This window comes from Lactuca saligna, chromosome 6, assembly GCF_052625555.1.
Source record: "Lactuca saligna cultivar CGN05327 chromosome 6, ASM5262555v1, whole genome shotgun sequence".
In the NCBI taxonomy this organism is placed as follows: domain Eukaryota; kingdom Viridiplantae; phylum Streptophyta; class Magnoliopsida; order Asterales; family Asteraceae; genus Lactuca; species Lactuca saligna.
Genome location: NC_136422.1, coordinates 64,104,063 through 64,129,423, shown reverse-complemented (window position 1 = coordinate 64,129,423; position 25,361 = coordinate 64,104,063). Strand labels below are relative to the sequence as shown.

General features: G+C 43.3%; 1 non-coding gene across 1 annotated transcript; it reads left to right on the top strand.

The window, feature by feature from the left end:
- Positions 1–10,632: 10,632 nt before the first annotated feature.
- Positions 10,633–10,735, top strand: LOC145003545 (U6 spliceosomal RNA). The gene has a single exon (XR_013662002.1). It is a non-coding gene; the product is annotated as a U6 spliceosomal RNA (small nuclear RNA).
- Positions 10,736–25,361: the final 14,626 nt, after the last annotated feature.

The window sequence follows — 25,361 nt, the reverse complement described above, 5'->3', positions numbered from 1 at the left end:
AGAGGTATTATCTCGGACCATTTTCTGTTTAGTGAAGCATGATGCAATTTAGGGCTTGTGGTGGTCATTTATGGGATGATTTGATGCCCATTGGTTCCCTCTTTGAGTTGAGGCCATGGATCTGGATCCATAGAGGTCCAGAGAGCCTCATTCATCAAGCTTTATGGGTGACAATAGAGTCTTTGACCTTGTGTTGTAGTATTTGAGTCATAAACATCATATATGGTCATATAGAGGTTGTATGTGCATCAAGATTGTAACTTTACGTGCTAAATGAGCTTGGAGGGACTGGATCTATGGATTAATGAACTGGATCTGACCTTTAGAGCAAGATTGAGTCAGTGCATGGCACGGACTCGCCGAGTCCGAAGAACAGACTCGGCGAGTAGCATGAATGTTGCCCGACCACACAGTGAGTGGCCTCGCCGAGTTGAGGAGGGTGGATTCAGTGAGTCAAGGGGGAGTCAGAATGGATCGGTGGATTGAGTCAAACTGGACTCGCCGAGTTGTTTTGAGACTCGGCGAGTTGAGTCGTGGTGGCCCCACAACTCATGCCAGGTGGAACTCATCGAGTTGAGTGAATGCTCGACGTGTCAAGGGAGGATTCCAGGGAAATTGGTGTATACGCCCAGACTCGCCGAGTCGCCTTGGTACTCGCCGAGTCCGGTCAGAGTTGACCGTTGACCGTTGACCAGAGTTGACCAGTGTTGACTCCTTTTTGATAGTCAACCTTAGAGATATAAAGTGTTAATTAGAAGCATATAATGTTATAGGAGGATTAGAGCTCGGAGGATCGAGCACGAGGGATTTCCAGGATTCGTGAGATACCGAGATACGCGAGGTGAGTCTTCTCACTATACTTTACCTTGAGTAGGTAACCAGAGTTATGTGATAGAGTATTTGTATGCTATTTATGTTGTGTATTGTACTGCATGATTTCTATGTGATTTATGTGGTGCATGTTTATCAGAGCTAGAACCTGAGGGTTCACAGAGTTTGGGTGCACGGACCCACAGAGTTATAGCCTAGAGTGGCTAATATGTGTTATATGTGGTATTTTGGGGAACTCACTAAGCCTTGTGCTTACAGTGTTGATGTTATTTGTTTCAGGTACCAGTGATGACCGCGGGAAGGCGCCGACTTGATCCGTATACACACACGTTCGGAGCTTGATATTATGATCTTGGGATTTTGTACTGTTTTGTTGGATAATTAAAATGGTTGTTTTTATGAATATCGATGGAATTATGTTTTATAAAAAAATTGAAAAAATTGTTTGAAATTTTCGGTGTTACACATCTAAATGGTAGTACACACAAATGAACAACATCATTCTAACTGACATTTGATTTCATAACACCATCGCTATCAATATTTTTGACTTCCATTTTTTTGTTTTGAGGTTTTACTAAATGGAAAACAAAGTTACAACATGTTAAGGAAAAAGATTCATTGCAGATTTTACAATTACATCCTCCTAAACAATCTATGAAATCGCATCTTGATCATCTATCATGGCATCAATGAAATTTAGACAAAGGTCAAACGCTTCATTTCATACATCTAAAAAACATGGAAAATGTTGCAGATAGTGATGAAATCTATTCATAATCAAGCACTAATCCAAAACGAATAAAATATTACACCTTTTGTGTCTAGCTGTTTTGAGCCAGCTGAGAGCTTCCTTTTTCATAAACAAGGGGATTTTTTTAATAAAAAAATTAAAAAGTTAATGTTGTGTTTAGTTACGGAAAAACAATTTTCATTTTCCGTTTTTTGTTTTCCCTTTTCGATTTTCATTTTCCGTTTTCATTTTTCATTGAAAAATTTAGAAAATTCGTTTAGTTAAACTTATGCATTTTTCATTTTTAGTTTTAGAAAATTAGAAAACGTGTTTAGATGTGTGTTTTTCTATCGGTTTTCATTTTTAGAAAACAGTAGCAGTGGTAGGGTGTGGGTGGGGGCGGTGACGGTAGCAGGTCGGCGGTAGTGGTGGTGATGACAGACAATGGTGGTGGAGGCGGCAATTGTGTCAGTGGTGGTGATGGCGGCGGCAACGGTGGTTGTGGTGCTAGTGACGGGTTAGTGGTGGTGGTGGTGGTGATGGTGATGGTAGGTCGATGATTGTCGTGGTAGTGTTGGCTTGGTGGGGGTGCGAGTGTGTGTTTGTGTGTGTATGTGGGGGTAGGTGTAGGTTTGTGTGTGGGTGTGGGTGTGTGTGTGTGTAAGGGTGGGGTAGGTGTGAGTTTGTGTGTGTGTGTGGGGGGGGGGGTGTTTGTGGGGTGTGGGTGGGTATGTGTGTGAGTGTGTTTGTGTGTGGGGGGGTGCGTTGGTAGGTATGTATGTGTGTGTGTTTGTGGGTGGGTGGGTATGTATGTGTATGTGTATGTGTGTGTGTTTGTGGGTGTATGTGTGTGTGTGGGTGGGTATGTATGTGTATGTGTATGTGTGTGTGTTTGTGGGTTTATGTGTGTGGGTGGGTATGTATGTGTATGTGTGTGTGTTTGTGGGTGTGTGTGTATGGGTGGGTATGTATGTGTGGGTTGGTGTGTGTGTGTGTGCGGGTGGGTGTGTGTGTGTATGTGGGTGTGTATGTAAGCGTGTGTGTTGGTTGGTGTGTGTGTGTGTGTGTGTGCGGGTGAGTGTGTGTGGGGTGGGTATGTATATGTGTGTGGGTGGAGGTGTTAAGGTAGGGGTAGGTAGAGGTGGATGGAGTGGAGTGGGTGTGTGTGTTTATATTGTAGAAAAATTTTGGAATTAGAAAAATTTGGAAAACAATGATTATCAATTTTCTAAAAATTTCCAACTTCTTTGTAATTTTAGAAAACGGAAAATTTTCATTTTCCGTGAAAAAATTAGAAAAATAGACGAACTAAACGCGTTTTCAAAATTCTCATTTTTTTTTGGAAAATTTTTCCGGAAAACGACTTATTTTTCCGCAACTAAACGCACCCTAAAACATTCGTAAAATTCTATAAGAATCTTCAATAACCAAAGGAAATTGGAATTGTGAATCGAGAGTACATAAACTGAAGATGGTAGAATATTATAACATACCATGACTGTAATTTCAGTTGTTATGTGAAATTTTTTAGGGTTTTGTTCGGACCGATGGAACTTGGAAAGAAGGCGGACTTGCAAAATCTGCAACATTATATTCAAAAGGGAAAGGGTTATGTACATTACAGCCCCTTAACTTTATTTATTTATGAATAACCCATCAAACTTGTAAAGCCATTTTACTTCTTTATGTGAAAGCTACAACAAGTGGCATACCAATTTTTGTTGACAAATTAACTAAACTAATCAATATAAACGAGTCTATTAACAAAAATTAAAAAATACTACCAAAATTTAACCTTTTAACATCTACTTTGATTTTTTTTTTTCGTTTAGGTTAACTCATGAATGTGAGTCATTTGATCATATAGTAGTCCCATGTAGGGATGAGCATATGGACCGAGGAACCGGTCGGAACAGGTACCGGAACCGGAACCGGCACCGGAACCGGTCAGGTCGGGACCAGGACGTTATTTTTGTGGATTTTTGGAACCGGAAACCGGTAGGAACCGGAACCGGTAGAACCGGCAAGAACCGGAACCGTATGATGCTATTTTTGAAGGATCGGTTCCAACATTTGAAGACACGACAAGAACCGGGAACCGGTAGAACCGCCGGGCCGGTTCGGTTCTTGATTTTGGCCGAAGCCGGTTCCGGTCCGGTTCAGGCCGGTTCGGTCCTTTTGCTCATCCCTAGTCCCATGCTAATTTATCACGGAGGTTGCTAACTTCAGGTAATACATTATTGTGATGTTGATGCATTTTTGGATTTTTATTTACACAATTATCATCATAATGGTTTAACTACCAATTCAAATTGTCAATCATATGTTTTCATCTATGGTTATCATTTTTCTACTAGTAATATTAGAAATGATTGATTTTCGTCCCTAATTACCATCACCTTTCCTTCTTCCTATTCTCCTTTCCTTATTGTACACCTTGATTTAATTTAGTTCTTTCCTTTTCTTTTTATGTTGTATATTAGACGTGTTCCCTATGTATTTTTAGTGTGTGAATCAATAAAAAATCATTACAACCATTTGAAATTAGGGTAAATTACACCGTTGGTCCCTCGTGCACATGCCAAAAAGCGTGTTTAGTCCCTACTTTCAAAAATTAACTTGGTTCGTCCCTCGTATCGTTAAAAGGTGCACGTTACGTCCCTCACAGACGTAAAATGACTATCTTGCCCTTTTCTTTTTCTTTTTCATTTATTTTTTAATTGTTTATAACTTATCTATTATTTTTTTATAATTATTATTTTTAGAAAAGGAAACATCCCTTAAAAAGGAGTTCAAACCCTTTTGGCCATCAACCACCTCGAATTGCAGTCACTTCCGGCTACCATCCACCTCCGGCCACCCTTGACCTCCGACCACCATCCACCGCCACCGGTAACCACCGTTTCTCTCTCTCTTTCACACTTACACACACACTCTCTCTCTCTCATCCCATCCTTAAACTCCAACACCTCCCCTCCCCGTTCATTATTGTCATTCACAACCACCAACATCCATCATAATCGACCATCGGGACCATCACCTACCCTACCATATCTACTAATCTTCAATTGATCAGACCTGTAACCCAAAAGAAAAAAAGAAGAAGAAACTTGAAGAGGAATCTATGATTGAGAGATATAGGGTCGAAGGTTGGGGGACATAAAACCATACTCCTATGATCAATTAAGAGGAGGTGCAGGTGAAACCTACACTGTTCATCGCCTTCTCCACCTTACACCTGATATCATCCAACCACCACGCTTACATCGACATCGACTTCAAATGTGGAGCTCGCTATCTCTATATCTCAGTCACGATGGAGGCAGAGATCGGTCTCTATAAATATGTCGAAATGCATAAAGCTTGATGACATTTATCGAAACCCTAGCCGACGCCGATGGCTGGGTACATGTGTCGAAGCCCTAGCTAACGGATATCAGAGATCGAAGATTGAATCACAGATGGAGGCATCGATTTTAGACGGTTCAAAAACACTTATGTCGGAAAAGATGGTGGCTGGAGTGTGATGTGTGTAAAACGGCGGTGCATTCCATGAATGTGGTCGGAGGTAAAACGACGGTGGTATCCACTGAAGGTGGCTTAAAGGGCATTACTGTTTTTGAAGAGTTTGGAGAAGAGAGACAGTAAAGGGAATGATTGGGTATGAAGTGGGACCACATATATATTTTTATTTCTTTCTTAATTAATAATGATGATAATAACATAAAATTAATTGTAAAATATAAACATAAAGGGCATTATGGTCATTTCAGATATGGAAAGGACTAATATTGCAACAAAAATGTGTATAAGGGACGAAGCGTGCATGTTTTAGACAAATGGGGGACGATCTGAGTTAATTTTTGAAAATAGGGACTAAACGCGCTTTTCAGTACCTGCACGAGGGACGATTGGTGTAATTTACCCTTGAAATTATCATGGTATCAGAGCAGGAAACACATTGCTCGACCTAAAATTATCAAGACCCGAAAATGGTGGCATTAGTTCATTATGGCCAGAGACGACGAAGCTAAACCACCACCCAAAACGAACAATGAAACCATTGATCATGGCTCTCCTTACTACCTGCATCCGTCCGATTGCCCAAGGTAGATGCACATTAATGAAGCCGTGAGCGACAGCAACTACCTCGATTGGGTGCAGGAAATGGAGAACTTCCTCTTTGCGAAAAACAAGATAAGCTTCGTTGATGGAAGCTTCAAGAAACTAGAAAAGATTGACAACAATCACACAACTTGGCTACGATGTGATGCGATGATAAAAGGGTGGTTAACCACTGCTATGGAGAAAGAAATAAGGATCAACGTGAAGTACGCTAACACAACGGAGGACATTTGGAACGATTTACATGAATGATTCGGTAAGGAAAGCGCGTCGAGAGCGTATGAATTGAAGCGGATTCTTACCACGACAAGGCAAGATAGAGCATCCATGTCGACATACTACACCAAGTTAAAGGTTTATGGGATGAGAAAAGTGTTGTTTTTCCTACACCTAAATGTCATTGCACAGGATGCACATGTGGTATTAGCAAAACATTGGGAGAATTAAAGAATAAAGAGAAGCTTTAAGAGTTCTTACTTGGACTTGATGAAAACTTTTCCACCATAAGGATACAAATCATCGCTATGAAACCCATACCTACTTTGGGTGAAACATATCACCTTGTGGCCGAAGATGAACAACAAAGAGCCATATCAATGGGAAAGAGAGGTAATGTCAAGGCTGTTGCATTTCAAGACTTCACCAAGCATGAAAAGACTGTAGAAAATTTCAACATAAGTGGTTCAAGGAATGTCAAAGAACGCTCAAGTGAGAAGACGAAACACTATGTTTTTTGTGGGAAAGATGGGCACAATCATGATGGGTGCTTCAAATGTATTAGGTATCCAAAATGGTGTCCCAGAAAAAGGAAAACCAAACAAAGGGAAGACAAGGGATACCCATGTTGAAACTGAACAGAACATCACCAGTGGGGTAGAAATTAGCGACATGCAAAGTCCCATTCCTGGTTTGAATGATGAGCAATACAAACAGTTCATCAACCTGTTCACTCCCAAAGGCTCATCAAGCGTTGAAACTTCTCAACCAATGACGAACATGGCAGGTAGATTTGATGAAGGTAACAAATGGGTGATTGACTGACAATGTACCGAGCACATAACACCTAATTCTGACTTGTTTCACGAAAGCATCGGCACTTACTCAGTTCGGAGAGAGCCTTGAAGTTTGAAGCGAGACTACCATCCACCTTTTGGGGTAAATGTATCCTAACAACGACTTACATCATAAGGAATCATCAACAACAAAACACCTTATGAGATGGTCTACAATCAAAAGCCAAGCTACGATCACATGAAGGTGTTTGGGTGCCTTGCATATTTTTGAAGCACGGAGACAGGAGGTGATAACCTTGAAGAAATGGGTAGGCTCGGAATATTCTTGGGATATCCCCATAGATCGAAGGGATACAAGCTTCTCGACTTAAAAACAGAAAAATAATTATCGTGATGTGAAATTCATTGAAACCTTTTTTCCTTATGAAAAGGGGCCCACAGATAATGAAGAAAAGGAAAATTTTGAACTACCGTCGTGGCATGAAGAAAAGAGGCACCATGAAAGTCAAAGGAATAATCAAGACAATAACCAAAGCATTGAAATAGGAGATGTACATGGAGTTTTACCTGAGCAAATTGAAGAAAACAGTGGGGATATGGGAACTCCTAATTTATCCATGCAAAATGGAGAAAGTGGTGGGTACATGGAAACTCAAGGAAAATAATGGGGAAATGGAGACACGGGAAGAAATAACACCAAACTGTGGGAGTCAATGCTCAAATTCCTATTAGAGAAAGAAGGAACAAAACTCGTCGTGTATCTGTAACATTCCGTTTAAAAATGAAATAATTAAGGATAATAATAATAAAATAAATAAATAATGAGTCCTAAACCCTAAGATGTATTTTAAAGTTTATTTTATTTTAACCCTAAATCGGTAGTAATTTATCAGTGTTAGAGATAAGGAGTTAAATGATATAAATTCCAGCGTTCGGGGTGTATATTGTAACAGTAGGACTTAAAATGTAAATAATTTAGTGAAGCAAGGGCTGTTTGGTAATTATTGGATTTAAATTGAATAGATTTTTGGAAGCATGGGCTGAGTAAAATATGGACCTAAGCTAAAATGGATCTATAAGGAGGGACTAAAAGCGTCAATATGGAATGATGTTTGAAAGTTACGGGCCTTATACTTGTGCCTTCCCCTCCTCCCGTGTTTCTTCCATGCAGATCCCCTAAACCCTAACCCTAGCTGTAAGATCATCGCCACCCTTATAACCCATCATCTCCAGTCGCTGCTCCCTCCACCGTCGAGATCGTAAACCACCGAGTCCTTACCTTCGCTGTGAGCCACCAAGCAAGCTGAGTACCACTGCTGCTGTTTTGTTGCCGATGAAGACATAATTCAAGGTCAACATCGGGTCCGCTGTTTCCTCTATCTTCTTTGGTAATGGCGAACCCTTCCACCTCCCTCATTTTTCTGTCATTCCTAACATTCGTTGCCACCAACGCTCTGACAGCTGTCATGTTTTGGCAATATCCTCTCTGACTACCGTCTGCCACCACTAGTGTAGTGGTGTTGTGTGTGTTTAGTGTGTGTGTGTGTGTTCGTACTTCAACCTATACAATTGTGTGTATGCATGTTTCAGCCGTTATCGTGGGTGTATGGGTGAGTTGTTAGCTAGAAAACGTAAGGGCTACCATGGTGGTTGTCACCGTTTATGCTTTTCTGCCGCTACCAACCACCATGTGAGGTGGTTGTGTGTGTACTTTATGTGAATGTGTGTGTGTAATTTATGTTCAGTCTTTTCTTCGGAGGCATCTTGTTCTAAAAATAAATAATCAGGTAGAAGAGGATGGTAAGTCCCCTATATTTTTGGATCAAAAGATATGAAACAAGATATATCTCAGCCTGATAAATAAAGTGTTTTACTGAGTGATAAACAAGGAAATGTTACTAATACATGTAAACTATCGCTAAGAAGGAATGAGTAGCAACACCTGAAATGAATCTCCACACTGTATTCAGATCTAGCTAAAATACTCCAATAGTATTTTAAGTTGTACGTTCTGTTTTATCGATATCTTGTTGTATATAGCTTGGTAAGTTTTAGGCCTACTGCAACACCACAATCACTCCCAAACACACGTTGGTCATGTTTCGAATAAATGTAGTTGATCAGGCTATATTGACCTTAGACATGATTAAATAACTGTCCAGGTTTAACCATAGTGTCCAACATCCAAATACTTTTGTTTTGTTTTATTTATGATATTGTTCCTGGTAAGTATGTATACTTGTGTACTTCTTATAAAATACTTATATCTTAAAAGTATACTTTTAGTTCAGAGCACTTCAGCCCCTTAGTGTTTATAGTTGTATACCTTGTAAGGTTCGGTATACTAAGTTCACTATAAACAATAGCTTTGATACCAATCTGTTACACCCCCAAACCGGAAACGGCGAAAACGTTTGGGGGTGGAGGACGTCATGTGTAGTATCACAACAATCGCATCATAGTAATAAAAGTAAACTTAACCATTACAATATAATATGAATATTTACATCTGATTGATCCATTGTTTGTATACATTAAAAGTAACAAAAATATAAAGACGAGACTCCGAATGCTCCGTCTTGTCAAAAGTCGGCGAGAGTACCTGTCTACTGATGCCCTGAGAATACAAGCGATTTTGAAAATGTATCAGCATAAAGCTAGTGAGTTCATAAGAATGTTTTTTTGTAGTGAAAACCAATCATTGAATTCTGAAAAATGTATGCATGTTCTCCAAGAAAATCCAATATTTTCTAACATGTTTGTTCGTTACGGTATGTATAATATGTTATGTTTGAAAAACCTTGGCTACCACCAGTAAAGTATAGTATGTATAGTAGTTTTGTTATCCAAAATAAAACCAAGTGATGTATCCCTGGAACCTTCCAGTGTTATGTAGAGTAGTTCTATTAATTAAAATAAAACTATTGAAGAATGAAATCCCATAAACAAATGTCAATTATTACTATTGTGAGTTCGTATAACCATGCTTGATATGACTAGTGATCTCAGCGACGTTTCTTCAGGCGTCGTACGGTATGATATTTGTCACCCCAGGCATGCCTGCCTAACTGTAGCTAGCAGTTTAGGTGTAGGATTGTCAGTCCCGAATAGATCTATTCACAAATCTCACGATCTCCCTCCAAGAGACTCTGGTTATACTAAATGTTGAGGATTTCACCAGTACCCCGAAGGGTACAAATGAAGAGATGTCTCACAATCCTATATTAACTATTTTACGTATAGTTCTATATCGTGTTCTTGTAATTGAAACCATCTGTATACTTGGAAGAGTATGAATAATTATACTTAAATAATTACTTAGTGTTATACTCTTGTTATCTAAACGTAGTAATGAGTACCATAAACTAAAGTCGTCACAGTTTATTTGATTTTCAATGTATGAAATATGATTCAATAAAGTTGTGTAATGTTTTCCCCCAAACAATACCCATTATAGTTTGACTGTACTTGGTTCGAGAATTGTTCTGAAAACTATGCAATTATGATTTGAAAGTGTCCCTTATGCTCCGCATAGTACAAAAGGGATATAATATTTATATAGGGATAATGATCTAGGAGGGTAATAAGGTTTTCAGTTTGTCCATACTAGGTCACTAAGGTTTTTTTTGTGCGTATTAGACCAATATGGTTGTTATTACCATTTAGAAATAGTCATTTTACCGGTTTTAACGGGTAAAAATGACTATTTCTAAACGGTAATAACAACCATATTGGTCTAATACGCACAAATAAACCTTAGTGACCTAATACGGACAAACTGGAAACCTTATTACCCTCCTAAGTCATTAACCATAATTTTAAAGACATTGAGAATATATGACCATCAACAGTAAACTACTTCGTTTAGAACTCACATCGTCCCATATAACCTGCTATTCCTTTATATAGCGAAGCTCTTCATCTATAGTCATCCCTTTGGGGACACCCAATAAAATTGGAACGATACAGAGAAGATTAGCATGGCCCCTGCGCAAGGATGACACATACAAATCGAGAAATGGTCCAAATTTTTTTTTAACCCTTCGTCGTCTTCTCTGGAACCCTAATTCCCTTTTCAAATGCTAATAGAGTTCAATTGCAATTCTTACATTTCAATAGTTCATCTACTGAAGTCATGATCAGACAACATGTGGATTCTATGGTCAGATTGATCTTCCTGTTGATGCCTTCAACCATTTGTGGCAAGTAAGGGTGATCTTTCTTTCTATAAAGTCTCCTTTAAGTTTTTTACTTTTTCTGTCATTAACTTTCATGCTTTATAAACTTCCGTTTATGTGTTGTATATAGTATGTATGTATTTGTGTATGTGCTGATTTTTTATTTATTTATTTGCAACTTCAGTTTCTTAGTTCATGTTGTGGTTTTGCTTTTTATAAAATAATTGATAATAGACATCATATACAAGTCTCTGTTGGTTTTACATTTCCATTCGTTATCAAATGTAGACATTGATGGGAGGTATCAAAGTGAGATTTTGTTTTTGTACATATGGATGTATTCATGTAAACATTTAAATGACAAAAAAGAAGTTATTGATAAAATGTTGCATATTTATGTAATGAAGATCATCAATCATATGAGTTTCTGGACTTATAAGTTCCGGAAGAGTTGTGAGATAAGTTTAAATGTAAGTAACTATTTTCAGTCAAACAAATCAGTCACATTGATTAGTAAGCATGTTTTCTAACTAATTAGGGTTAATGACTTAGGATGGTAATAAGGTTTCCAGTTTATCCGTATTAGGTCACTAAGGTTTTTTTGTGCGTATTAGACCAATATGGTTGTTATTACCGTTTAGAAATAGTCATTTTTACCCATTAAAACCAGTAAAAGGACTATTTCTGAACGGTAATAACAACCATATTGGTCTAATACGCACAAAAAAAAAACCTTAGTGACCTAATACGGACAAGCTGGAAACCTTATTACCCTCATAAGTCATTATCCCTATTTATATATATTTTGTGAAAATTGTTGAACTGTATAAATTACATAAGTTTTAAACTCGTTGAAATCCATTTTTTTTAGTTCACAAAATCATTTGTGTTTGCCTTGTATTCCCCCATGAAAACGATTAAAATCATAAAAACGTAGGGGTATGAACTCACTGTTTGTTGTGTGTATACGCTGAATTAGAAGATCCTCGATTTGCTGTACGTGGCACTTAACAGAATCCTAATATCGAATAAATACATACGTGTATCTAAATTAGCGATTTCGTCAGATAAAGTGCTAGAAAAACACTTGATTTTGGATAAGGAATGTTACCGGGACTTGATTGAATCGAGGAAACGGGTTTTTCACCACTTAGGAGGTGTGTATGGTCGTAAACAGGGGTTTACGGCTGTGAAAAGTGGTTACGGCCGAACAGGCAGTTTACGGTCGTGAACAGTTTACGGCTCTTGCAGATTTGAAGGGTGTACGACCGTAAACTCAAGAACAATGGTGTTTGATTTCGAAGAAAACATGTTCCAGATGCTCCAAATCACCCCAAATGATGATTTTTGATGATTTTTAGGAGAAAAGAGGTGTTTTGGTGTTTACGGTCAGGGGTTCTAGAGAGAGAATGAGAGAGTTTTCGGCCAAGAAGGTTTAAATGGGGATGGCGGTCCCGTATTTATAGGTTGGGGGTATGGTCGGTGGTGGGGTCCACCTGGCACCAACCGCAAACGGGTTTACGGTCGTAAATAGTTGTACGGCCGTAAACAGGTATACGATTGTACATAGGTGTACGATCGTACACCCACTTAGGCCGAAAACTGATAAATTTATGAGACTCTTTCGGGTTTTTCATGCGATTTTTGGTGTCGACTCGTACGTATATATATATATATATATATATATATATATATATATATATATATATATATATATATATATATAACGTAATAATTTTTCCAAACCAAGGAATTTGACGGAAATCCAATAAATTTCAAATTTTATTAACAGAGTTTGGTTCAAGATAACAGGAAAAATTTAGGGTTGTCACATTGGTGCCCCTGCATTAATAGGGATGTAGTATGGTATGTCTATAAATGCTTGACCTGCAGGAAGGTCAAGGCATAGCACCAGAGACCTCATGGAAAGACGTAGCCATTAGATATTCTTGTGTGGAAGTGGGATGACATTACTATGGATTTCATTACGAACCTTCCCAAGACAACACGTGGAGTAGTTTCGATATGGGTCATCGTGGATTAGTTGACCAAGAGTTCTTATTTTATCCCGATCTAGGAGAGCATATCAGTGGAGAAGCTGGCCGAAATTTACATGTGTGAGTAGTGGAATGACATGGGGTGCCTGTATCAGTGGTGTCAGACCGAGATGACCGTTTCACTTCAAGATTTTGGAAGCGGTTTCACGACGAGATGGGTACTCATCTCCACTTCAATACTGCTTTCCACCCTCATATGGACGAACAGAGCGAGGGGACGATATAGACTCTTGAGGACACTACGCGCATGTATCTTGGATTTCGGTGGAAGTTGTGATACGTATCTTCCGTTAGCGGAATTTTCGTATAACAACAGTTACCACGCCAACATAGACATACCTCCCTTTGAGATGCTCTACGAGAGGAAGTGTAGGACCCTAATCTGTTGGGGCGAGGTCGGTCAGAAGGTCATGTGGAGTACTGAGTTTGTACTCAAGACTACAGAGCGGATTTAGCAGATCCATAGCAAGCTCCAGACTGCTCAGAGTCGGTATAAGAGCTACGTTGACAAGTGGTGTTCAAACATAGAGTGTCAGGTTGGCGACATGGTCCTTCTGAAGGTATCACCTTAGAAAGGTGTCATCCGATTCCGAAAGCGGGGCAAGCTGGGCCCCAGGTATATCAGCCCTTTCAGGGTTATAGCCTGGGTGCGCAAGGTGGCTTACATATTGGATCTTCCAGCGGAGCTCATCCAGATCCACAACACTTTCCACGTTTCCCAGCTACAAAAGTGCTTAATGGATGACTCAACGATGGTGCCTCTAGAGGACATTCAGGTGGATGACAGCCTGAATTACTATAACGACCCGTTCCCGGTATGTTGATTTATTGGTAATTATAGTGAGTTTTTCAAGAGGGACTCGGCGAGTTCTAGCCTGACTCGCCAAGTAGGGTCGCGTCTGAGGGCACGCGTGAGCCGGGGACTCGACGAGTCCATATCCCCGACTCGGCGAGTCCATCTGTCTGGGTGAAACCCTAAAATCCCCGGGTTGCCCACTATTTATACCACCTTATAGCCCCCATTCTCGCCTCCCTCACCCTGAGAACGCAGTGATAGAGCCCCAAACCTCCATTGAAGAGCTTATATGTGTTTTGGTGCCATTTTGTGAAGGTGTGAAGAAGGAGAAGAAGGAAGAAGCAAGGAGAAGTGTTGTAGTGCAAAGATCCAGGGCCAAATCAGAGTTAATTGAGGTATTTTCGGAGTTCCATCTTGTTATATGCTTTAAACTTCCATTAGAGCTCTCCTAAGGGCTAGTTGATGCTTGTTCCAAGCCTTACACTTGCATGAACGTCTTATTAAGTCGATATATCTATGGATCTGAATGTTGGGGTGTTGTAGAGCCCATATCTACTATCTTTTTGGAGTTATATTGCATGATAACCATAAATCTACCGATTTTATGCATCTTTTAGCCTTATTTCCCTTATTCATGAGGTTGTGCACGTAAAGTTGGAAACTTTACGTGGTAAAACAGCTTATTGGACTCAGATCTATCAATTGTATGCATTGGATTCAAACAAAATCAAGTAAAAATCAGTTGCATGGCGGCGACTCGGCGAGTCGGAAGAACGACTCGACGAGTCGGGTCGCGAGTCCTGAGTCCTTGAGTTTTATCAGTGTCGAGTGGACGAGGTGAGTCAGGAAGTGGACTCAGCGAGTTGAGAGTAGACTCAGTGATGGAGGGACTCGACGAGTTTGTTCATACAACTCGGTGAGTCCAAGGCAATCTTCTTGGGATCAAGAACAACTCGTCGAGTCTGTTCATCCGACTCGGCGAGTCGGATGAAGATTGTCTGAGTTCTTGGATCAAGAGGGTACTCGTCGAGTCGATGCCAGACTCGACGAGTACCAGTGAGTAAGGGTGAAAAGTGAGAGTGGGACTCGGCGAGTTGGGTGGCCCAACTCGGCGAGTCAGCCCAAAAGGAGAGTTGACTTTGACCGAGGGTAAAAGAGTCATTTTACCCCAAGCGCAGTGTTTAGTATTTGATTGAGTGTGTTTATGGACTTGTAGCCGAGGAGATTCAGGAGCAGCCGCCGTTAGCTTCCCGAGCCGCACACTCAGCAGCCAGCTTACGAGGTGAGTTTCCTTCCAGTAGGAACGGGTCTAAGGCCACAATGCCGGCCCGTTCAGTTAGCAGTAGTTTCCGGATTTAGGTCCGATGCAGTAGTTGGTATGTTCGATGCCTTCGTGGTTCGAACAGGAATTGTGTGCTATGTTTTATGTGTTAAGTACTATGTGTTCCGGGCCACGGCCCGATGTAGCAAGTCGTATATGTGTTATGCTAGTTGATGTGTTATGCGATGCCATGTTCAGTCAGACAGTTCCGGACTTCGGTCCGATGCAGTTAGTTCCGGACTTCGGTCCGATGCAGGGGACAAGGTCCCAGTCAGTTCCGGACTTCGGTCCGATGCAGTTAGTTCCGGACTTCGGTCCGATGCAGGGGACAAGGTCCCAGTCAGTTCCGGACTTCGGTCCGATGCAGTTAGTTTCGGACTTCGGTCCAATGCAGGGGACAAGGTCCCAGTCAGTTCCGGACTCGGTCCGATGCAGTTTCCGGGCTTCGGCCCGATGCAGTGGGCAAGGCCCAATATGTGTTTATATGTTATTGTATGGTATGTGGTAGTTTGGGGGAGCTCACTAAGCTTCGTGCTTGCAGTTTCAGTTTTGGTTTCAGGTACTTCCGCAAGCAAAGGGAAGAGCTCGGGGTGACAGCATCGCACACACCGCAGCATAGCTTTTATCCTGGGGATGTCTCTTGATGTTTTGGATTGATGTAGTATGATACAGTTTTCCGCACAGTATTTTATTATGTTTTGGGAATACATCGCGTATGTTTTATGTTATGATACTTATATTATGGTTTTGATTATATGGAAAAACGAAAATTTTTGGGTCGTTTCAAGTTGGTATCAGAGCCCTGGTTTGAGGGATTCGGATACACATCCGGGTGTATCTGAACTCAAACTAAGGGAAATAAAAGATTTTAGTAAAATAAAAATGTTTTACAAAAAGAATTTTGAAAGCACTTGGAAAGAAAGAATTGTTTTTAACAAGATAGAGGTGTGTGCATGCGGTCAGCCGAGCTCAAGTAAGTACTCCCAAATTACCCATACAAGTTATTTGTTCAGTTTCAGTTTCAGTAGAACAGCATGCTAGTATAGGGCTAAGGATCTAGGAGAATGCCTTATGTGCCTGCTTATGTGTTACAGCTTTATGAGTATTGCATGCTAGAATCGAGTAGACAGCAGTAGGATAGCCTGTTTAGGTTATGCCTGATAGTATGAGCTTAGCATCCTATGCTAGTGCAGTTTCTTGTTATAAGAATAGTTTTGCCTGAGTCTATTTCCCGTGTCCGAATGCTGCTTGCTTCGTGCTTAGTGGGGTTCTGAGTAGTGGGAGTTAGCCATTAGGTGAATACGTCACACCACATGTGATCAGGTTTGAATAATCCCAGAGTGCTGGGACTGGCTCTACTGCGCAGCTCTTGTTTGAGTCCAACCGTTGTAGGGACGGATCTTTTACTTGAAGGATTATCTGATCCTCATCACACGTGATAGTGTTTAGGTGGTGGCTAACTGGCATTATGAGGAGACCTACAGCAGCTGAGGACCAGTCGCGTTGAGCTTGAAGTTTCCCTAGGGCAAGCCTAGGATGAGAGTAGCAGAGAATGGCAGTAGTAGAAGTGACTTGGTGGAGTCAAGGCAGTTCTTGAGGAAAGTACGGATAGATGTGGAAGGTAGTAGGGGCCCATACTACTGAAAGCAGAGGATCCGTACTCGAATTAAGGAAGGCCAAGACAAGACCAGGAAGCTAGTAGTAGTATCATGATCCCTTGAGATATTTCAGTGTTCTGATGTTGTTATGATATGTTTCAGAATGGTAGTTTTGCGTCCGAGGCCAGCAGCCGGCAGTTCAGATGCTGGAGGGGGATCAGGATCGGGATCAGGCCCGGAGGCCGGGCAGATGGATGAGCAGACTAGGGAGTTCCTTTCTTCTGAGGTTACCCGCGTCATACTAGAGCAGACTCCTGTGATCTTCGGTTCGATCAAGGAGGGTATTTTAGAGCTGATGGATGAGAGATTGAGTACTTTCCGTGCCGAGATGGCGGCCGTGATGGGGTCGCGCACACTTACGTTCAGGGAGTTCAGGGCATGCGGGGCTCCTGACTATCATGGGGCACGGGACCCCATAGCGAGTACCAGGTGGTTGGCGGATGTGGCCAACGCATTCCGCACTAGCAGATGTCCCGAGGGGGACAAGGTCAGATTGGCGTCCTGTCTTCTGAAGGACAGGGCACGAGACTGGTGGGAGGAGGTCGGACATGCCATCGGGGATGATGCGGCACTGGATGCCATGACCTGGGCTGATTTCTCTACCAGGTTCAGAGCGGAGTTTGCACCGGTCATCGAGGTGCAACAGTTAGCTAGGGAGTTCCAGGATCTTACCCAGACTACCGAGACAGTGGTGGAGATCACCGCCAAGTTCAGGGAGAGGGCCCTTCTTGTTCCTCAGTATGCAGCCGATGAGGAGATGAAGAAGGCCCGTTATCATGAGATGCTGCGGAGTGACATTCGCATGTTTGTGAGCCGGTCCAGTTGTAAAACGCTGGACGACATGATTGCTAGAGCCAGAGAGAGGGAGATTGATCTCGAGATGGAGAAGAAGAGGAAACCGGAGGCGGTTTCGGGTTTAGGCAGTGTGGGCAAAAAGCCCAAGGTTTCAGATCACAGGTCTAGGGGACAGCAGAGCCACGGTCAATGTGGCAAGTGTGGAAGATTGCATGAGGGGGCGTGCAAGGCAGGGAGTTCCGGCTGCTACAAGTGCGGTCGGACTGGGCATTTGAGTAGGGATTGTACGGCCCCTGCTACTACGGTTATAGCAACAGATCTGATTTGCTTTCAGTGCAATCAGAGGGGACACAAAAGGTCCTAGTGTCCCAGTTTAGCTGCAGCAGGGAAGGTGGTTGCACCTGCCCCTACCACCCTGAGGATTACGGATGGCCGGCAGGGCCGAGCTGATGCGCCAGTGGCGAAGAGCAGGGCATTTCAGATGACAGCAGAGGAGGCGCGAGCGACTCCTGATGTGGTGACGGGTATGAATCTTTCCTTCATCTTTTGTTATTATATCGTTTGTATGTTACTTGATGATATGTTTTATTTAGGTTCGTTCTCGGTGAACGGCATCCCTGCCTTGGTATTGTTCGATTCGGGGGCTACCCGATCATTTGTATCGCTTGCGCTTAGCAAGAGACTTAGCAGAGCTCCCGAGGAGCTGGATTGCCCACTAGAGGTTGAGATAGCAGATGATAGGACCGTGAGGGTCGGCAGAGTGCATAAAGGGTGTTCCCTTCAGATATTTGATGAGCAGTTTTCAGTGGACCTGGTTCCTATTCCCCTGCGTGGGAATAAAGTTATTGTGGGCATGGATTGGCTGAGTCCCAATGGGGCGGTGATTGATTGTGAGCTACAGCTAGTGAGGGTTCGCACTCCCAGTAGGGGAGAGATAGTGATTCAGGGCGAGAGGCCCCAGCGAGGACCGATCTTTTGTTCCGCCGCGAGGGCGAGGCGCTATGTTCAGCAGGGTTGCGCCGATTTCGTAGCTTACGTCTTGGATGCCCGGGAGAAGGGCAAGACGGCGATTGATGATGTTCCTGTTGTTCGTGACTATCCGGATGTGTTTCCCGAGGATTTGCCGGGGATACCTCCAGAGAGGCAGGTTGAGTTCAGGATCGACCTAGTTCCTGGTGCGGCTCCGATAGCCAAAGCACCGTATCGACTTGCTCCCCCTGAGATGCAGGAGTTGTCTACACAGCTTCAGGAGCTGTTAGACAAGGGTTTCATTCGGCCGAGCAGTTCGCCTTGGGGGGCGCCGATCTTATTTGTGAGGAAGAAGGATGGGTCGCATCGTATGTGCATTGATTATCGGGAGTTGAACAAAGTAACGGTGAAGAACCGTTACCCACTTCCGAGGATAGATGACTTGTTTGATCAGCTTCAGGGAGCGTCTTGGTTCTCCAAGATCGATCTACGCTCCGGTTATCATCAGATGAGGGTTAGAGATGAGGATGTACAGAAGACTGCTTTCATGACCCGGTATGGTCATTATGAGTTCGTGGTGATGCCATTTGGGCTCACCAATGCCCCAGCCGCATTCATGGATCTCATGAACCGCGTGTGCAGACCGATGCTGGATCGGTCGGTGATAGTGTTTATTGATGACATCTTGGTGTATTCCAAGACACAGGGGCAGCACGAGGAGCACCTGCGGGAGGTGTTGGAGGCTTTGAGGAGGGAGAGACTTTTCGCAAAGTTCTCCAAGTGTGAGTTCTGGTTGCGCGAGGTGCAGTTTCTTGGTCATCTCGTCAACCAGAAGGGTATTTTGGTAGATCCGGCCAAGATTGAGGCCGTGATGCAGTGGGAGGTCCCGAGGTCTCCATCTGAGATTCGGAGCTTCCTGGGGTTGGCAGGGTATTATCGGAGATTTATTCAGGACTTCTCCAAGATAGCAGTGCCGCTCACCCGACTAACCAAGAAGTCGGTGGTTTTTTGTTGGGGGCCTGAGCAGCAGGCGGCGTTCGAGACTCTCAGGCAAAGATTGTGCGAGGCTCCGATCCTTACCTTGCCAGAGGGAGTAGAGGATTTCGTAGTCTATTGTGATGCTTCGATCACAGGTATGGGAGCAGTATTGATGCAGCGAGGCCATGTAGTAGCTTATGCCTCGAGACAGTTGAAGCCTCACGAGGCTAATTATCCTACCCACGATTTGGAGCTGGGGGCGGTTGTGTTTGCCCTCAAGATTTGGAGACATTACCTTTATGGGGTCCGCTGTACTATTTACACGGATCACAAGAGTTTGCGATATCTTATGGATCAGCCGATTTTGAACATGAGACAGAGGAGATGGTTAGACGTGCTGAAGGACTATGACTGTGAGATCCTTTATCATCCAGGGAAGGCCAATGTGGTGGCCGACGCCCTGAGCCGCAAGGTGTCGACGGCCCCTATCAGAGATCTGTGTATGAGGATGACAGTGATCACTCCGTTGTTGGAGCGGATCAAGGAGGCTCAGATGGAGGGCCTCAAGGAGGAGAGGCAGAAGTGTGAGAGGATAGTGGGCCGAGTAGCTTCATTTGATTACGATAGTCGGGGTTTGTTGACACTTCATGGTAGGATATGGGTACCGTACTGGGGTGGGGTACGGCAAGTATTGATGGATGAGGCTCATAAGTCTCAGTTTTCTATCCACCCAGGAGTGACGAAGATGTATCGAGATCTTCGATCTGATTATTGGTGGCCCTGCATGAAGCGAGATGTCGCTTGGTATGTGGAGAGATGTTTAACCTGTCGAAAGGTCAAGGCGGAGCACCAGAGACCTCACGGCAAGATGCAGCCGTTAGACATTCCCGTGTGGAAATGGGAGGACATCACCATGGATTTTGTCACCAAACTCCCTAGGACCGCACGCGGGGTGGACTCGATATGGGTAGTAGTGGATCGGTTGACGAAGAGTGCCCATTTTATTCCGATTCAGGAGAGTATATCGGCGGAAAAGTTAGCCGATATCTATGTGCGAGAGATTGTGGCACGTCATGGAGTGCCGGTATCGGTGGTGTCGGACCGAGATGTTCGTTTCACATCCAAATTCTGGAAGCGATTCCACGACGAGATGGGTACTCGTCTCCATTTCAGCACCGCTTTTCATCCTCAGACTGACGGGCAGAGCGAGAGGACGATTCAGACTCTCGAGGACATGCTTAGGGCATGTGTTCTAGATTTTGGGGGCAGTTGGGATACGTATCTTCCGTTAGCGGAATTCTCGTATAACAACAGTTATCATGCAAGCATTGATCGACCTCCTTTTGAGATGTTATACGGCAGGAAGTGCAGGACCCCGATTTGTTGGGGCGAGGTCGGTCAGCGAGTCATAGGGAGCACCGAAGTGGTGCTCAAGACGACAGAATTGATCCAGCAGGTCCGTAGTAGGCTGCAGACTGCGCAGAGTCGGCAGAAGAGCTACGCCGACAGGAGGCGTTCAGACTTGGAGTTCCAGGTGGGAGATTGGTTCTTCTGAAAGTCTCACCTTGGAAAGGTGTCATCAGGTTTCGGAAGAGGGGCAAATTGGGCCCCAGATTCATTGGTCCCTTCAGGGTTTTGGCCCGGGTGGGTCGGGTTGCTTATCGGTTAGATCTTCCTGAGGAGCTTAGTCTGATACACAACACCTTCCACGTGTCGCAGTTGAGAAAGTGTTTGGTGGATGAGACAGCAGTCGTTCCCTTAGAGGACATTCAGGTTGATAGCGGCCTAAATTATATCGAGAAGCCGGTCGCGATTCTGGAACGGAAGACCAAGACCTTGAGGAACAAGGTAATTCAGCTAGTAAAGGTGCAGTGGCAACACCGGAAGGGGTCTGAATGGACATGGGAGGCTGAGGAGGAGATGAGAGCGCACTACCCGGAGTTATTTGCAGATCCAGCCGTAGCAGACTTCGAGGACGAAGTCTGAGACAAGTGGGGGAGAATTGTAACGACCCGTTCCCGGTATGTTGATTTATTGGTAATTATAGTGAGTTTTTCAAGAGGGACTCGGCGAGTTCTAGCCTGACTCGCCGAGTAGGGTCGCGTCTGAGGGCACGCGTGAGCCGGGGACTCGACGAGTCCATATCCCCGACTCGGCGAGTCCATCTGTCTGGGTGAAACCCTAAAATCCCCGGGTTGCCCACTATTTATACCACCTTATAGCCCCCATTCTCGCCTCCCTCACCCTGAGAACGCAGTGATAGAGCCCCAAACCTCCATTGAAGAGCTTATATGTGTTTTGGTGCCATTTTGTGAAGGTGTGAAGAAGGAGAAGAAGGAAGAAGCAAGGAGAAGTGTTGTAGTGCAAAGATCCAGGGCCAAATCAGAGTTAATTGAGGTATTTTCGGAGTTCCATCTTGTTATATGCTTTAAACTTCCATTAGAGCTCTCCTAAGGGCTAGTTGATGCTTGTTCCAAGCCTTACACTTGCATGAACGTCTTATTAAGTCGATATATCTATGGATCTGAATGTTGGGGTGTTGTAGAGCCCATATCTACTATCTTTTTGGAGTTATATTGCATGATAACCATAAATCTACCGATTTTATGCATCTTTTAGCCTTATTTCCCTTATTCATGAGGTTGTGCACGTAAAGTTGGAAACTTTACGTGGTAAAACAGCTTATTGGACTCAGATCTATCAATTGTATGCATTGGATTCAAACAAAATCAAGTAAAAATCAGTTGCATGGCGGCGACTCGGCGAGTCGGAAGAACGACTCGACGAGTCGGGTCGCGAGTCCCGAGTCCTTCAGTTTTATCAGTGTCGAGTGGACGAGGTGAGTCAGGAAGTGGACTCAGCGAGTTGAGAGTAGACTCAGTGATGGAGGGACTCGACGAGTTTGTTCATACAACTCGGCGAGTCCAAGGCAATCTTCTTGGGATCAAGAACAACTCGTCGAGTCTGTTCATCCGACTCGGCGAGTCGGATGAAGATTGTCTGAGTTCTTGGATCAAGAGGGTACTCGTCGAGTCGATGCCAGACTCGACGAGTAGCAGTGAGTAAGAGTGAAAAGTGAGAGTGGGACTCGGCGAGTTGGGTGGCCCAACTCGGCGAGTCAGCCCAAAAGGAGAGTTGACTTTGACCGAGGGTAAAAGAGTCATTTTACCCCAAGCGCAGTGTTTAGTATTTGATTGAGTGTGTTTATGGACTTGTAGCCGAGGAGATTCAGGAGCAGCCGCCGTTAGCTTCCCGAGCCACACACTCAGCAGCCAGCTTACGAGGTGAGTTTCCTTCCAGTAGGAACGGGTCTAAGGCCACAATGCCGGCCCGTTCAGTTAGCAGTAGTTTCCGGATTTAGGTCCGATGCAGTAGTTGGTATGTTCGATGCCTTCGTGGTTTGAACAGGAATTGTGTGCTATGTTTTATGTGTTAAGTACTATGTGTTCCGGGCCACGGCCCGATGTAGCAAGTCGTATATGTGTTATGCTAGTTGATGTGTTATGCGATGCCATGTTCAGTCAGACAGTTCCGGACTTCGGTCCGATGCAGTTAGTTCCGGACTTCGGTCCGATGCAGGGGACAAGGTCCCAGTCAGTTCCGGACTTCGGTCCGATGCAGTTAGTTCCGGACTTCGGTCCAATGCAGGGGACAAGGTCCCATTCAGTTCCGGACTTCGGTCCGATGCAGTTAGTTTCGGACTTCGGTCCGATGCAGGGGACAAGGTCCCAGTCAGTTCCGGACTCGGTCCGATGCAGTTTCCGGGCTTCGGCCCGATGCAGTGGGCAAGGCCCAATATGTGTTTATATGTTATTGTATGGTATGTGGTAGTTTGGGGGAGCTCACTAAGCTTCGTGCTTACAGTTTCAGTTTTGGTTTCAGGTACTTCCGCAAGCAAAGGGAAGAGCTCGGGGTGACAGCATCGCACACACCGCAACATAGCTTTTATCCTGGGGATGTCTCTTGATGTTTTGGATTGATGTAGTATGATACAGTTTTCCGCACAGTATTTTATTATGTTTTGGGAATACATCGCGTATGTTTTATGTTATGATACTTATATTATGGTTTTGATTATATGGAAAAACGAAAATTTTTGGGTCGTGTTTTTGGGTCGTTTCAATTACATCAAGAGACCAATAACTATTCTCGATAAGAAGATGAAGGAGATGAGGAACAAGAGGGTTGAGCTGGCGAATGTGCAGTGGTAGCACCACAGGGGTTCAAAGTGGACTTAGGAGCCCAAGGAGGAGATGAGGGAGCACTACCCATAATTGTTTCTAGACGCGACATATTTCGAGGACGAAATCTAAGTCAAATTGGAGAGAAACTTTACCCTTAAAAGGACATTGTCAGTGTGCAAGAAGGATGCGAATATTTGATCTAAAGAGTAGAGGCTTAACCCATTAAGATGGCCCAAACAGATAGGGGAACTCATCGAGTCCATAGAGGAACTCGACGAGTTGAGTCGTGTTGTCCCATTTCTGATTATGGTAGAACTCGACGAGTCTGATGATGACTCTTTGAGTTGATTCGCTAAATCGCGACTATGAGTAGCCAATAGAACTCGATGAGTTGGGGAGATGATTCGGCGAGTTGGATCACGATTTTAGGACTTTTGAGTTAAAGAACTCGACGAGTTGATAGCTCAACTCGACGAGTTGGGTCAACCCAGAATGTTGAATTTGACCAGAATGTTGACATTGACAATGGGTAAAATAGTTATATTACACTTAGAAGGATTATCGGTTTTTGACTAAGTTCTTATTTTGATAATGATAGTCGGGGAGTCGTTGGAGTAGCATCAGAAATTCCTCACACGAGATACAACAACGAGCTTGAGAGGTGAGATTTCCTCCCGTACGAACATGTCGAAGGCACAAATGCCTACCCGTTTATGTATGTTAACGTATGTCGGACTTAGGTCCGATATCGGGGTTAGCCCGATGTAGGTTATATGTTTTCGGACTTCAGTCTGATGTCGGGGCAAGCCCAAGAAATTTATGTATGATTGATGTCTTCTTGATTCTTGCATGTGTTTGTTTATGTGTTCCGGACTTCGGTCCGATGCCGGGGCAAGCCCGAGGAATGTTTAGTTTATATGTTATGTGTTAGATTTTCGGACTTCAGTATGATGTCGGGGCAAGCCCGAGGAATATGTATATGTTTATGTTATATGCTTGTTGATATGTTATATGTATACTGGACTTCGGTCCAATACCGGGCGGGGTCTGATGCCTGACTTCAGTCCAATGCCAGGCGGGGCCCAATGCCAGACTTCGGTCCGATACCGGGTGCGACCCGATGTAGTGTACAAGGCCCAATGTATGTTATTATGTGATTATGTATATGACATTTGGTAGTTTGGGGAGACTCACTAAGCTTCGTGCTTACAATTTTCAGTTTTGGTTTTAGATACTTCCGCTAGCAAGGGGAAGAGCTCGGGATGACTGCATGACACACACCATAACTTTTAGTCTGGGATGATTTACTCTGATGTTTTGATATATGATTTTGATATATTAACAGTTGTTTATGACATTTACGAGATATATGATTTATGATTTTTATATGATTAATGATACTTATGGTTTTAATTATGATTTAAAATGAAATTTTTTGAACGTATTTTTGGGATGTTACATTTTATGTGTACCAAATTTTCTTTGATCATGTTTTGGGTTAAAATTTTAAGCATTCACCACTAAAAATGGTGGTTGCCGCCTCCTACCAACATGGACCACAGCCGACCACCACTACCCGAGGTGGCAGTAGGTTGTGCCCGATTTATAAACAAATATATATATATATATATATATATATATATATATATATATATATATATATATATATATATAATTAACTAATTAACTAACTTATGAGTTGTAAACCCTAATGTCATGAAAC